General features: G+C 34.6%; 1 long non-coding RNA gene across 2 annotated transcripts; it reads left to right on the top strand.

Annotated features, from left to right (window-relative positions):
• Positions 1-13,422: 13,422 nt before the first annotated feature.
• Positions 13,423-16,289, top strand: LOC145823476 (uncharacterized). Of its 2 annotated transcripts, XR_014365759.1 has the most exons (3): positions 13,423-13,695; positions 14,614-14,657; positions 15,977-16,289. It is a non-coding gene; the product is annotated as an uncharacterized LOC145823476 (long non-coding RNA). The 2 variants fall into 2 exon arrangements; XR_014365758.1 differs by lacking the exon at positions 15,977-16,289 and having other exon boundaries at positions 13,428-13,695; positions 14,614-14,817.
• Positions 16,290-16,571: the final 282 nt, after the last annotated feature.

Genomic DNA, 16,571 nt, shown 5'->3' with positions numbered 1-16,571 from the left:
CAGGGCAAAACAATTTCACCAAAATTAGCAAGTCAAAAACTAAGACTTGAACTGAATCATTATTGAACAAGTTCTATAACAGCGTTAAACAAAACAAATTCTCATACATAAAAAAAAAAAAAAAAAAAATCAACTCATGGTATTCAAGTTTCAAAATTAAAACCTTAAAGGACCAATTTTAGACACATGGGTCTGAAAGAAATCTATAAGATAATCATATAAATTGCTCATTTCCTCCCTACAACCCGATCTTCTCCAACATCTTTTTCCTGAGTTGTATGAATGAAGACAATTGAAAGCACATCCAAACGAAACAATTTATGAACTTTGAAGCTTTGAAGTTAAGTGATTTTTTATAGGAAGAAGATTCTTATCAACACCAAACACACTCACAAAGTCACTTCAAATTTGAAGAGCATCACCCATCCTTTCTTCCATTCGAAGCCCTAACTAGCCCTTGACTCCTCCATAGTACCTGCATTCGACATCGCAACTCGTGGGCCTGGTTTTAGAGCAGTCACTGGGAAAGGAATTGAGGAAATAGAAATTGAGGGGAAAAAAATTATTTTCCTCTTCTGGTTGACCGGCCGGTCGTCTCCCAAGCGTCTAGTGCGTTTTGATGAAAGGTACAGTATACACCGTTAGAGTGGCTGGTATCAGATTGAGGAATTCATATTTTTTTTACTCAAATTTGATGAAATTTCTGATGAACCGTTAGAGATCCCTAAGCTATTTATTTTAAAGATAAAAGAGATCCTATCATGTGATTCTTAATGTCTGATCAATTTAATTTTTTATATTTAATAATTTGCTATAAAAAATATATGAATAAACAGTTCAAAGTGTCAAGGACGGCACAAGATGAGTCCATAAGAAGCCAAATTGAATGGTCTAATCAATTTTACTTACAAAAAAGTCTCTTTTTTATGCTGTTGTCTTGAATTATGGATTTTGATATAGATTTAAAAAAAAAAATAGAAAAGGTGGGTGAAATGTTAGGTGAGCTGTAAATATATTTTATTCACATTTTTTCTTTTTCTTTTTAAATCTATATTTAAATATATGATCTAAACACACCATTATAATATTAGCTCCTTAAGGAATAAACATATATTCTTTTTTGGATTGTGATTGAAGTCCATGCATGTCCTTAGCTTTATTATGTTAAACTCTCTCTCCTAATGCTTTATTGACTACACCTCCTCTCAAAGGGGCAGCTATCTTTCAAATGTTGGGTTCCCCTGGCATCTCAACTTCAAAGAAATTAAATTCTTTAATAACATAATGATAATCATAATTTTAATTATATTTTAGTTATTATATAATATGCTATTATTGCATTAACAATAATTAAGAACAATAAAACTCACTAGATCAGTACACTAATTATATATGAGATGGTTAATAATTTTTTATACTTAAATATTATCGTCATAACATTATTGCAACTTGTTTTAACATTTTTTTTTGACAAATCAATGTTTGGTTGTTGGAAAATTAATGTGACTTGTCATTAAATCTCAACCACACAATGCACTACTCTAGGAAACTTTAAGAAAAAAAAATTCTAGAGGATCCTTGCTCTAAATGATTTATGTGTACTCCTTATTATACTTTGGAATTAATTGACAACACATTAATTTTTTTACAGATTTTTATATATTTTTGTTGAGCACATTATATTGCTAGAGCACTGGGTGGTTTGGTAAAAAAAATAAAATAATAAAAAGTTAAAAAATTATAACAAAGAGTCAATTTATCCTTTTTATTTTTTTATATGACTTTTTATAAAAATTAAAAAAATTATCAAAAAAATCAATTCGTAGACGAATCATCAATCTAATGCAAACTTTGTCCGTGTTTTTATTTGATTTTTCTTTTTTAAACTTATTGATTGGTCAAGCTCATGAAAAGTGGTCCAAATTAACGGATACATGAATTGGGATATTTGGTCACGGCACTGTCACAATCACAGTTTGATTTTAGTTATATGTTTGTTTTGAAAATAAAATTCCATTTCTTTCCCCCATTCTTACCTTTCCTCCGGTCACCATCCACCCTCATCACGTCCACCGGTACGTAGAGTTGGCAATGTTTTTTAGTATTTTTATTTTTATTTTTTTTAAAATAAAGTTATTTTTAAAAAACTAATACATTTGATAAATGTTAAGAACTTATTTTTTTTGATACTGAAAAGGTCAAAATCAAATAAAATGGTGTTTTGAGATAGATGATTATTCAGTAATTTAAGAGTACGATCACTTAGTATAATAGTATGCTTGGCGGAGAAGGTGGAGTATTAATTATCTGTATTAAGTAATTGAGAAACATGATGATACTTAATGAAAGAGGTGATTATTAACTTTTTTGCTTATTTTGTGACTTTTTCACAAATGCATTTGGGAAGTGCTAAGCAACTTCTTTGTTTTTTTGAAAATTATTATAATATAGTGTCGCATCATTTATAAAAAAATTATAAAATTTCTATTTTACCCTCATGCATATTTTTGAAATTATCTGTTAATGTAAATTGTGTAAATGTAAATTACCACTACCACCCACTCCACCTACCATCTCCACTACCACCCACTCCACCTACCACTTCCACTACACTACACCTACTACCACATTTTCTTCTATATATAGGAGTTGTAATACATAACAACACAATCAATCAAATAATACATAATTCATTCTCTCTATTTCATCAAATTTAACATGGTATCAGAGCAGGTTTAGAATCTAGTATTTTTGCTTCCCCGGCGGGCGGCAACCTCACCTTAGCCGCCCGCCGGACCTCAACCTAGTCTGCTTGTTTTTTCTACACATACCTTCTTCCATAATTAAGCTCTTCTCTGCCTTTACAATGTCTGCCAATGAAGACCAAGCTTTTCCAGACCCATCCTCCACACAGACCATCTCATATACACAAGAGATGCTTGATATATCTCTCTCTCTCTCTCTCTGTATAAAAAAAAAAAAAAAAAAAAACTTCAGCCGTAGATTATGGAGATGGAGAGCCGTAGACCGGCGAACCGGTCGCCACTGACCCGGCTCAACATGTTCATGGCGAAGAACAGAGTCGGAAAACGGTTCAAACTGGCCGAACGGAACACTACCTTCACGACGGAGCTCCGCGCCGGCACCGCCACCTTCCTCACCATGGCCTACATCCTCGCCGTCAACGCCTCCATCCTCTCCGACTCCGGCGCCACCTGCTCCGTCTCCGACTGCATCCCCCTCTGCTCCGACTCCACCGTCTCCGCCGCCAAAAGCATCATGGTTCATCTGCCCACCATTAGGAAGCAAGTTTGGCGGCAAATTATAAACCGGCATCGAAGACGGGTCCACCAACCCACCTTGCTGCGGCCCTCCACCACCACTTCCAATCCCGGGCGGCGATCCACCACCACCACCTGCAAGCTGGCCTCCTCCGCCACCGCTACCTCCCTCTTCTTCCTCCTCCAGCGGCAGCCTCTCATACGTAGCATTCGAAAACGTCGCTGCAATCCCCAAATCTCGACCCGGCCGTGCAAGACCATGACTGTACCGGGAGCTGAGGTTCTGCCTCGAGGCCGCCGTGTCGCCACTTCAATTGCTCCTTCTCTGGGTTCATCGCTGTGTTCTCTTTCTTCCTCTTCCTCTCGAGGGTGTTTCAACTCCTGACAGACAGCATACATTGGGAGCTGAATACATACACACATGCATACTCCCTTTCTCGGCAGTTTTGGGTTAGCGCATTCCCACACCCACAGTTTACCGAGAGAGCCCACTCAACTTTCATTTTCTTTTTTATTATTTTACTCCCTCTTCTAAACAGCACACGAAACACAAACACTTTACACCCACTTCTTTTTCTTTTTATTACTTTGTTTATTTATTTATTTCTTCTTATTATTATTATTTTTTTTTATCTCTTCCTCCTTTTTATTTTTAAAACATGCCACGGTAGTGCAACCACTTTACAACCACTCCTTTTTATTTTTACTCCTTTGTTTATTTATTTATTTATTATTATTATTATTTTTTTCTTATCTCTTTCTCCTTTTTTTTTATTTTTAAAACCCATTTTTTTCCTTATACTCCTGTTCCCCACTCCACTTTCCTCTTTTCGTTTCTTTTTATTTTCCTATTCTCTACTGATTTGAATATCACCTTTCTTTTTTTTTATTCCTTTACCATTCCAAAAAAAAAAAAAAAAAAAAAAAACAACAGCCGAAAACGACTTGCACACCAACCTCTCCTTTTATTCATGTCGGGGCTCACCCCGTTCACCATTTTACATCAAAAAAAAAACAAAAAAACAAAAAAACAACAACAACAACAACAACAACAACAAAAACAACAAAAACACATCCACAGGCGGGATTTTTTTTTTTTTTTTTTTTTCTTATCTACTCTGCCGCCGGTCTCTTCTTCTTGCCTCCGTCCTGGGCGGCCCTTGCCGGTGTTGCCTCCGTGTTTCCCACTCCACTGGGCATCATCACTACGCCCTGCTCCTCCACTGCAACATATGGCGGCCCTCCAAATCGGAACATCACGGTGGCCTTCCGCTTCAGCTCCTTGTTTTCTGCCCTTAGCACGCTTATCTCTGCTCGCGCATCCTTATACATGCGTTGGAGCAGAGCCAGCTGGGAGTTTAACTGTTGCACCTCATTTGTCCTACTCTGCAGCCGGTGCGACAGATTTGTAACCGCCGTCATGGACTCCACACATGTCTTCAACGTATACTGATTGGCCTCCACATCCGACTGCACCGCCATTTTTTGCTCCACAGACCGCATCGGAAAGTTCAGCGGAGCAAACCCAGCAGTGTTTGGTTGCGGTTCACTGGCCACCGCACCAGTTCTCTCTCCTGTGGACTCGTTGAGGTCGGGAAAGAGGGTGAGCAGCCCGCGGGACGACGAAGCCATTTTCTGGGCAACAGCAACAGAGTGTTACAGACTATCTCTCTCAGCAAAACGACCTCTCTTTCTCAGCAAAATGAAGAATTTTTCAGAGGTTTCTCTCAGTTTTTCTGTCTCAGTTTCTGCCTCCTCCGCTTCGGTTTATAAAGACCATGACACAGAGACAACCACGCGCATCGCGCGCCTTTTGACGCCGACAACCTGGCACGCCTTTCATGGCACGCCTTTTGATGCATATGGCACGCCTTTTGATGGCACGCCTTTTGAGGGTGCGGGCACACCTTTTGAGGGCACGACTTTTGAGGGCTCGATATCTACATCCATGTATATTTTTTGGGCAGCCTATATACACACTCATACAGTGTCTTCTACACCGGTCAGCTTTATCAATCCCTTTGTTTCAACCTCAAATAGGTTTCTATCTTTACACCTATTTGAGTTTGAGGGGGGGTTATACACAGTATCCTGTATAAGTCGCTCATGGCGCACTGTGCACCACCACAACCTCTGCTACAACGGTCCGACATGACCCCATAAACTGTCTTCAACAACGGTCTGACACGACCACACAGTGTCTGCTACAATCGGTCCGACATGACCCCATAAACTGTCCCGACATTGATTCCGGTCAGCTTCTACATTGGTCCGACATGACCCCATAAACTGTCTTCTACAACGGTCTGACACGACCACACAGTGTCTGCTACAACGGTCCGACATGACCCCGTAAACTGTCCTGCTACATCGGTCCGACATGACCCCGTAAACTGTCTTCTACGTCGGTCCGACATGACCCCATAAACTGTCTTCTCCAACGGTCCGACATGACCCCATAAACTGTCTTCTACATCGGTCTGACACGACCACACAGTGTCTGCTACAACGGTCCGACATGACCCCGTAAACTGTCTGCTACAACGGTCCGACACGACCATACAGTGTCTCCTATCCCATTTTTAATTGTCAGCTTATTTTTCTGTTTTGTTACTCTCTCCAAACTCAAGTTGGCTAGTACCTATCCTCCTTGAGTTTGAGGGGGGCTGTTAATGTAAATTGTGTAAATGTAAATTACCACTACCACCCACTCCACCTACCATCTCCACTACCACCCACTCCACCTACCACTTCCACTACACTACACCTACTACCACATTTTCTTCTATATATAGGAGTTGTAATACATAACAACACAATCAATCAAATAATACCTAATTCATTCTCTCTATTTCATCAAATTTAACATTATCATTTTATTAAAAAAAAAATGAGGGTATTTTGATAATTTCACAAGCTTATATCCATCTTCCCACATGACTTTTTAAAAAAAATTGATTTTTTGCTTATTTAAAATTTATAAAAAAATTATAAAATTTCTATTTTACCCTCATGCATATTTTTGAAATTATCATTTTATTAAAAAAAAAAACGAGGGTATTTTGATAATTTCACAAGCTTATATCCATCTTCCCAAATGACTTTTTTTAAAAAAATTGATTTTTTGCTTATTTAAAATAATAAACAAAAAGTTGACTTATATCCATCTTTTCAAAATATCCCAATAAGGCTCCGTTTGGCAAGAGGGTTTGTGGCTATTTTAGCCACAAAAGACAAAATAAGCTATTTTAGTCACAACAAACAAAACATCACATCCAACCCATAATCATTACACTTTTCTCTCACAAAAAAGTCAAAAAAGCCAAAAAATCAAAAAGTCATTCCCAAATCAAACTTTTTATCCCAAGCTTCCAAACGGAGGCTAAGTAATTTATCCTGAGTGGGATTTAGGCGTTGTTTGGTGTAGCATATAAAGGTGTTTAATTTTTTTTTTAAATTTTATTTTGAGAGTATGTATCAATTTATTTGGTGTAATTTTTACTTACAACTTAGAAGTAAAACCAATTTTAAAATATTAAAAAAGTAATTATTATTTAAAAGACGAAAAAATGATGTTTTTTTTTTTCTTCTACTTTTACTTGTCAATTTTTAACTTGAAAAAACTGCAATAATCAGGCCTTAGACTACCTTTAACCTATGAGATAAACAATTTCCATTACTCTTTTTTTTCTCGAATTTTTCATTACCACATCCAACCATTTCACTTTTGGCTATTGTGATTATCAATTTTTTATGATAATCATTTTCAACCACTACTCTCACTGCTGATAACCAACTCCGACTGGGAGGAAATTGCTTAGATCATAGGATTTTCAAATTGGTCACACATGCCCGCGCACACTCACTCTCGTAGGTGTAACATGCGCATAAAGTGCAGGCGTGTGTGGAGGGGTTTTAAAAACTTTGAAACTATATGATTATTACTAATGAAGAAAAGAATCTTGTAGTACCCAAAAAAGATTTAAACCGCCAATTCCAATCTTTAAAAATGGTGAGTGAACCTTTTTGCAGCTTTTTGTGTGTGCGTGTGTTGAGCATTCTTAGACAAGCAAAGCAACTCTCATGGGTGAAAGTGAAACCCTCATATTCAAATGGGATTTTGTTATACTTCATTAAAAAAATAAAAGTTAGTTATTTGAAAATTGAAAAAAAAAAAAAAATTGATTTCTATTTTTTTTATTATCAATTTTTAACATATCTAATATATAATACCGCTATTTTTACATTGTCAGTGTCACAATTGAGTTCGATGAGTAATTTCTCCAATAAAGCATCTAACTGAATGGAATATGTTATAGGTGTCTTAAATTGCTTGATTTCTAAGTCTGATCTAACTCTTTAGTATATATTATGATTTTTTTTTTTATTTCAAAAATTAAGGTCATGATATTAGAAAAACTCTTGTTATAAATAACTTTTGAGGGAGACAATTACTTTGTGAACTTTTCTTCTTTTGATAGTGAAATCATCTGTTATTCTTTGCGAATTAAGATCTTTTCTATTATATCATTTAAGGGTTATAAAATAATCATGAAAATTTATCGCATTTATCACTATTTAAAATTTAGAAAGAATCATTACAAATCCGTAAATAATGTAATGAAAATCCTTTATTACAACTCTAAAAAGCACAATTTATTATTCACCCATATGCTTATAGCTAAACCTTGTTAATCTGTTTTACTTTCTAGTTTTCGTTTGTGTTCTCACTGTAGGACAATCTTCACTATATTTAAATAGATTAAATTTTGTTGTGTACAAAACAACAACAAGAATATAAAGAAATAAAGAAAAGGAGAGAATTTGTTTGATTACAAAAATCAAACTCGAAATAATAAATAAATAAATAAAATCACAGATTTTATTTTGTTACATAAAACAAAATTAAAATCTGATTAAATAAACAAATAAAAACAGAATAAAATTAAACAACTTACTTGGTTAATTTCTTTGAATAACTTTTCCGATCAAGTTCAGTGTTTAATACTGTGTCCTTAAGACAGATTCGTCCTCTCCACGGTGCTTTCAGAATTCGGATGTCTATCTCCCAGGATGAAATGATCTACCACAAACAATAGCAGCACTACTAATTGTTTACCTTACGAACACACTAAGTGTTTACACTCTTTCTTTCGGAAATAAAATGCAGCAAGATGAAGAATATAAATAGCAGAAGTGAAATACGAAATTTCTGAATGGAAAACATCAAATGAGGGTGGTCCTATTTATAGATGTGAAGGTGGCTCTTGGTTTTGAATTGAACAGGTATGTGGCTCTTGGTTTTGAATTGAACAGGTATGATACCTGTTGGTTTTGAATTTCAAACAGATTTCAACAATTCAAACAGATAGCAATTACGGGAAGGGCCCTGTTTGGGTGTGCACTAATTCCAAAACAGTTTATTTCTGTTTGAAAACGGGAAGGGCCCTGTTTGGATGAATAAAAAATCCAAATCAATTTAATTTGAATTTTATTTTAATAAAAAATAAAATAAAATTCAAATGTTTTTGGCCCAAAAAGATTAGAAGCCCAACCCCAGCCCGCCCGGACGGCGGGCGCGTGGTGATTTTTGGGTCCAATGGGTCTAGCCCATTTTGCCCATAACCTCTCCCTCTAAAACACTTGGGTACCCCTTGGGGCACACCCCAAGTATCTCACCCTAAGCCTTATAAACCCTTTCAAAACTTCCCACCAAATCAATGTGGGACAAACCAATTTACCACCTTAAGGAATTTCCACAAAAACTCCATTTTCATGGAGCACACTTTGGCTTCAATTTCCCATTCACTCGGTAATGGTTTTGAGCAACCAAATATACCACGTGAATCACAACGCGGCATAGAACGCGTTACCACTTTGACCCGAGTAAATCGACACTCGGGGCCCACCTAAAAAATAGACCGAACTTAGGAAAAAATTCTAGTTTTATCCATAATTTTATAACCATTTCCAACAATCCCCCACATGAATGGAATTTGATGACAACGGAAATGCAACAATATGCAGACTTTAACAAAAGAGTATAAGTCGAAAATATCTTGCATCAGGATAGGTAGTTTTCGGCTTTGAACCTTCCCTAGTGATAACCTATCGGACTTACTGGCTAACCAATGGACGCGATGCCTTGAATTGTTCAGCCGTTTGTGTAAGCCAAGACAATAGATTTCACACAAAATATCTTCTAACACATCGTGGTTCTCACTGTTGTGTTCATTTTGGCCTTGAACGCGCCTGGTTCTCATAAGTGCATCACCTTTATTTTTTGATAAATAAAGACTGATGTCTACAGGTGTTCTAGCTAAATTCAAATCATCCTTGATAAATTTATCAAGAATTTTCTCAATATAATGAGATTGAGATAATGCATATCCGTCAGATGTTTTAGTAATTTTCATTCCTAATATAACATCTGCGACCCCCATATCTTTCATATCAAATCTTTTGTTAAGCATCTGCTTAGTTGATTTGATCATGTTTTGACTGCTTCCAATGATAAGCATGTCATCCACATAAAGACAAACTATGACATATCCTTGGTCAGTGTTTTTAACATAGATGCATTTGTCACATTCGTTTATCTTAAACCCATTAGTAAGCATTGCATGATCAAATTTTTCATGCCATTGCTTAGGTGCTTGTTTTAATCCATAAAGCGATTTTACAAGTCGACAAACTTTCTTTTCTTGCCCTGATACTACAAACCCTTCGGGTTGTTCCATATAGATCTCTTTATTTAGATCACCGTTTAAGAAAGCTGTCTTAACATCCATTTGATGTATTTCTAAATTAAACAACGCTGCTATAGAAATAAGCATGCGAATGGATGTTATTCTTATCACAGGGGAATATGTGTCAAAATAGTCCAGACCTTCCTTTTGTTTGTAACCTTTAACAACAAGTCTTGCTTTATACTTGTCAATTGAACCATCTGCTTTCATTTTTCTCTTGAATATCCATTTATATCCAAGAGGTTTAGAACCTGGTGGAAGATCCACCAATTCCCAAGTATGATTTTGCATAATGGATTCAATTTCATTATTAACAGCCTCTTTCCACAAAGGTGCTTCAGGACCTGTCATTGCTGCCTTAAAGCTTTGAGGTTCATTTTCTAACAAGTATGTCAGAAAATCTGGACCAAAGGATTTTGATGTTCTCGCTCTCTTACTTCGTCTTGGTTCATCATTAGTTAAATCCTATTGGTCGAGACTATTACTAGTCTCTTGTGTTTGATTGTCATTAGTCTCTTGACTTTGTGTACAATCATAAGTTCTTTTCTGTGAACTTAATTCCTATCCTTTCTTGTAAGGAAAGACATGTTCGTCTCTTGACTTTGTGTACAATCATAAGTTCTTTTCTGTGAACTTAATTCCTGTAATTCCTGTCCTTTCTTGTAAGGAAAGACATGTTCGTCTCTTGACTTTGTGTACAATCATAAGTTCTTTTCTGTGAACTTAATTTCTGTCCTTTCTTGTAAGGAACGACATGTTAAAAAAACACAGCATTCATTGACTCTATAATAGTGTTCACATTTATATTAGGTATTTCTGATTTATAAGTCAGAAACCGATATGCACTACTATTCTGAGCATAATGTTCGTCTCTTGACTTTGTGTACAATCATAAGTTCTTTTCTGTGAACTTAATTCCTGTCCTTTCTTGTAAGGAAAGACATGTTCAAAAAACACAGCATTCCTTGACTCTATAATAGTGTTCACATTTATATCAGGTATTTCTGATTTATAAGTCAGAAACCGATATGCACTACTATTCTGAGCATAACCAATAAACACACAGTCCAGCGCGTGTGTGGTGATTTTTGGGTCCAATGGGTCTAGCCCATTTTGCCCATAACCTCTCCCTCTAAAACACTTGGGTACCCCTTGGGGCACACCCCAAGTATCTCACTCTAAGCCTTATAAACCCTTTCAAAACTTCCCACCAAATCAATGTGGGACAAGCCAATTTACCACCTTAAGGAATTTTCACCAAAACTCCATTTTCATGGAGCACACTTTGGCTTCAATTTCCCATTTACTCGGTAATGGTTTTGAGCAACCAAATATACCACGTGAATCACAACGCGGCATAGAACGCGTTACCACTTTGACCCGAGTAAATCGACACTCGGAGCCCACCTAAAAAATAGACCGAACTTAGAAAAAAATTCTGATTTTATCCATAATTTTATAACCATTTCCAACACTCACAACAAAAGGTGAGATTAAACAATAATTTTCAATCTTTAACTAGGTAATTAATTTTTTTTATTTTTTTATTTTCCCTCCAACTCAAGACAATTCACTGTCAGGAGAAGCCTCTAAAGCTTTATAAGTATTCAAATTTAACGGCAAGGGACAACTGAACCTCCTTATTAAAAAAGTGCTTTTGGGTATTGGTGATTGAATTGCTCTTTTGTCGAGCAATATTGTTCACCCTTTTTCTTGGAGCAACAATATCCACCATTCAAAGATTGGAAATGTCAATATTACCCTTTTAGAAAACAAAGCTTAAGAGGTGGTGATGAGGCTAAAATTGTCATTTTGTATTGACAGTACTCATTAAACAAACATAATGTCCACTCCCAATACCAAGCTTCACACATACTTCAATTTTAAGTTGAAGCACTTTGCACAAAAATTGTAGGAAGTTAGGTTATAACAAAGAAAAAAGTGATGGTCAAAAAGCAAGAAGAGGACTCTTCTCTTTTTCTAGGCAATGCTTCCGCTGATTATGGGTTTTATAGTTTATTTGAAGTATATATATATATATTAAGAAACACTATTTGCATAGGATTGGTGTGTACAAAATATACATAAACTCTCACATATGAAAAGATTGTGAGAATTTATGTGCATTCTATGAACAAAAGTTCTGTATATGTACTAGTACTACTATATATACATGGAAAGATTGTCATTTTGATTTGGTGCTTAGTTAGGCGGTTTTTGGAATGAGCTAAATTGGTTAAATTAACTAATAAAGGTAAAAAATGCTAAGATAGTAAATATGACAAAATGTCACATCTTATACATCAATCAATCATTTTTTTTTCTCACAACTATTTATTCAACTAAAAAAAAAAAATCATATATCATTCCAACGCAATTTTTTTTATTAACTAAAATAGTTAAAAAATTTAAAAATCAATTAAAATAACTAATATTTCAAACGAGTGCTCAAAGTAGATGCAGGTGATTTTGTTAAGAGTACAGTTGCTAAGGGACAATATTCAATTTCAAAAGCACAATCACCAGTTGGTTGCATTTCAATTTCATTAAATAATAATAAAAAAGCTAGTTAAGAATCTTTCTTCTCCATCTTTGGGTGGGGTTTGAAAATTACATTTTTCGTTATTTTTCATTATTATTATTATTTTTTTTACAACTATATAGGTCTATTCAAACTTTTAAATTTTGCTTTTGGTGAGAAATTACCGTATTGTCCTTATGTTTTTATAGAAACATAACTTATTACATTGGGGGTGAACTCATCTTTCTTTTGGTAAGAACTAAAATATATATGAAGAGATTGTCATTTCGATTTGTTGGGTAGTATAAATTTTGATAAGTAATGAACACTATAATTCATCAATTGTTGGTCTAACTAGCGGTTCAACTCAAGTTGATTCAATTTGAGCATGGCCTGAAATTTCTTAATACTTGTACAATATATTTTTAAATTTGGTGTTGACTTGGACAAAATTTAGCAACTTGCAATATTTGTCTTGATATTATTAATGATTAATCTCAAAAAAATTAATAAAATCTAATTTTAACAAATTAATTAGCATAGTTACAAAATAAAAAAATAAAAAAAATCTTCAAATAGTAATTTGGGCAATTTTGGTCTTGTACGAGTTCAATTTATTATAATTGGATTGGGTTGCCATTATAATAAATTGACCCTCTTAACCTCTTGGGTCAAATAATAAATATCTTGGGTCAAATGTCATTTATTGGATTGGGTTGCCATTATAATAAATTGACCCAAGAGGTTAATAAGTTAAGAGGGTTAAAATGTCTTAAAATAAAAACCTCTTGACTTATTATATAGATATTTATTAACACCGTGTCTTGTACGAGTTCAATTTATTATAATAAAGGAGAGTTGTTTTTGAATTCTGATGGGACTGTTGTCCCTCTGTCAAAATATGAACCGCAGGATTGATTCAATCCAATAGCTACAAAATGTCTAAGAGACATTGTATTTCAATGGTGGATTTACAACAGTGAATCAATCCTACGGTGGTTCTTCTACCATGGTTCTTCAAGAGCAGACAAACCCATCTCTCTCTCTCTCTCTCTCTTTCTCTTTCTCATTCAAGAGCAGATCGGCTAGATCGGTGGTAGCCTTGCTAGATCGGTGGGTTCGGCGACATCGCAGCAACAAATCGGTGAGGTTCTCCGAAATCTTGACTATATTTTTTTTTTGTAAGTTTTTCTTTGTGCGTAGGGTCATTACACACCTGACCTGATGGTCCAGGAGTTTCTGAAATAAGCCTAGATCGGTGGGTCCAGGAGTTTATTTGATGAGAGCCCCAATCCTTGAAGAAGATTACAGAAAGGAGGGGACCCAAATCCAGTCAAATCCAGTCTTGGATTTGGCATTGCACCACTTCTACATGTTCTGTTTTCCATAAAACAGAGCTTCATTGACTTTGATGCCATAGAATATTGATGTTACTGTGAATTTGTGTATATTGAATTTGTGATAGACTTTGACAGAGCTTCATTGACAGAGCTTCATTGACTTTGATGCCATAGACTATATTGTGAATTTGTGTATTGTGAATTTTTGATTTTTGTCGGAGATGGACGGAGGGAAAATGCAGTTCATGTATTCTCAAATATACCAGAAAATATATATGTAGACTATACCAGAATTTTTATATATATGTAGACTATACCAGAAAATGCAGTTCATGTATTCTCAAATATACCAGAAAATATATATGTAGACTATACCAGAATTTTTATATATATGTAGACTATACCAGAAAATGCAGTTCATGAATTTTTATATATGTAGACTTCATTGACTTTATATATATGTAGACTATACCAGAAAATGCAGTTTATGTATTCTCAAATATACCAGAAATTTTTTATATTTGTCGGAGATGGACGGAGGGAAAAATTTAAAGGGAAGAAATATACCCGGTTAATTTTTGACTCACATATATTGTGAGTCAATATACCAAAAAATTTCAGTTTATGTATTCTCAAAAAATTTCTTTCGTTGTGCTTATGGGAGGATTTGAATAGTTGGAGCTATTTGAATATATATATTTTTTTGTTTTTGTTTTTTGCAGCTGCTGTCCATAGCATTTCAATGCACCATGTTGACCCATTAAAGGTATCACAATTCTTTAATAGGATGCTTGGCTTCCATTGGGAATAAAATTGTTCCATCTGTTTTTAGTTTACGAATTTTTTTAAATTTAATATTGTCATTTCTAAGTTATTGAAAATGATTTATGATAAAAGCATATATACTCATTTCTTATTGCAGAACATTTGTTGTGTCATATGGTTGCTTGGTCTAATTATTAGTTCCCTATTATTTGTCATGTGTCATTTTAGCTACCATTTAGTAGGTTTGTTTATGTAGTGTTGATTGAATTTTTTTTTCTTCAATTTCTTTATGGATAACTGAAAGAGGAGTGCAGAGAAGTTGGGCATAATTGTTTGTGTTTCTTTATGGTTTGGACTTCATCTATATGAATATGACATGTGTTGAAATCTCTGTTATTAGAATCATACAATTTGCGATTTGATACAGTGAGTAATCAATACGAACAGGTTGTATGAATCACAAATAGCCATGAATTGTAGGTGAATCGGTGAACCAAATCGGTAAATCGTGAAGTGAATCAATTCGATTCACTAAACTCGATGTTTGACTTTCTTTTTTAGTTTTTTATTATTGGAATAGGGTTCACACAACCCTTTTAAGGTCTTTAAGATTACTATATGCCATCTTTTGACTTTCTCCCTCCCTCTTTTGTTAGTTTTTCATATCTCTTTATCCCCTTAACATTATATCCATAAGTCAGTGGAGCTTTGTTAGTTTTATTTATAGATTTATTTATTTTTGCTGTTGTTGTTGTTGATGAAATATATATAAAATTAAGATGAATCTTCCTTTCGAATTTTGCAAACCCTTTAGTTCCTTCAGTGAGTAATCAATACGAACATGTTTTATTTATTTTTGCTGTTGTTGTTGTTGATGAAATATATATAAAATTAAGATGAATCTTCCTTTCGAATTCTGCAAACCCTTTAGTTCCTTCATCTGTTTGGGTGCATAAAATATTTGCTATATAGATTAAAAAACAGAGAGGGTGTGTGGGTGTGGGATGAGGGAGAGTAGAGATAGAGGGAGGCAAAAAGTGCAGATAAATGAATAAAATGGTGTGAGACAAATTGCATCTTGAAAAGTTATCTACCTATGTGCTGAATTCCATGTCTCTAAAAGGTTGACATTCTCAATTTTAGAAATTAAATATATTTGTTGAATCATTAGTGCTTGATGATGGAGGGAGGCATTTATAAATATTAGTGCTTGATAATGTGTTTTAAGAGCTAAAATCTGATAATGTGTTTGGAACTTTCAATTAGTGCTTGATGATTTTTGCTTTTGCAACTATTATAGATAGTGCTTGATGTTTTCAGATTGGTGTAATCCATAGACATATATGCTTGATTGGAGGGTTAGGCGATTGCCCAAAGAGAGGTGGTTTTGTTGATTAAGGTTTAGTTTCTTCTTTTCTTTTTTTTTTTGTTTTGGTTGATTTTTACTTTCTATTTTTCTCTTCCTTAGTAATTAGCAAGAGAGAAGTGTAATATGAAGAGTCTGAGACTTAAGCTTAGTAAAGTGAAATGAGCATTGCAACTAACTAATACTACTGAGACTTGAGTGTAATATGTTCATGAGCTTGCTAATCATACATTTTATTTAACTAATTGATACATTTTTCTTGCTATATTTTCGGCTTTGATACACTTTAATTTTGCACAATGGGGGTGAGTAGCAATGCATGATTTTCCTTTCCATGCCTTTTCTTTTTAAACATTATCTATCAATAGTTGACATGAGAGATGGTTTTTAATATTGCAATCACTGAAATTATATTCTTTTTAAATTTTAGCCGAAGTTCAAATGAGACCAACTCTCCTCAATTAGAACAAGAAAGATTGATAGCTTAGGTAAGTATAACAGTGATGGTATAAGAAAGGAACAATTTTTCTCTGAAATTATTTTGTGAAT

The sequence above is a fragment of the Camellia sinensis genome, chromosome 4 (assembly GCF_055761805.1).
Source record: "Camellia sinensis isolate YWXY chromosome 4, ASM5576180v1, whole genome shotgun sequence".
Classification (NCBI taxonomy): domain Eukaryota; kingdom Viridiplantae; phylum Streptophyta; class Magnoliopsida; order Ericales; family Theaceae; genus Camellia; species Camellia sinensis.
The sequence above is the reverse complement of the archived record's forward strand: the minus strand, read 5'-3'. Positions and strand labels throughout refer to the sequence as shown.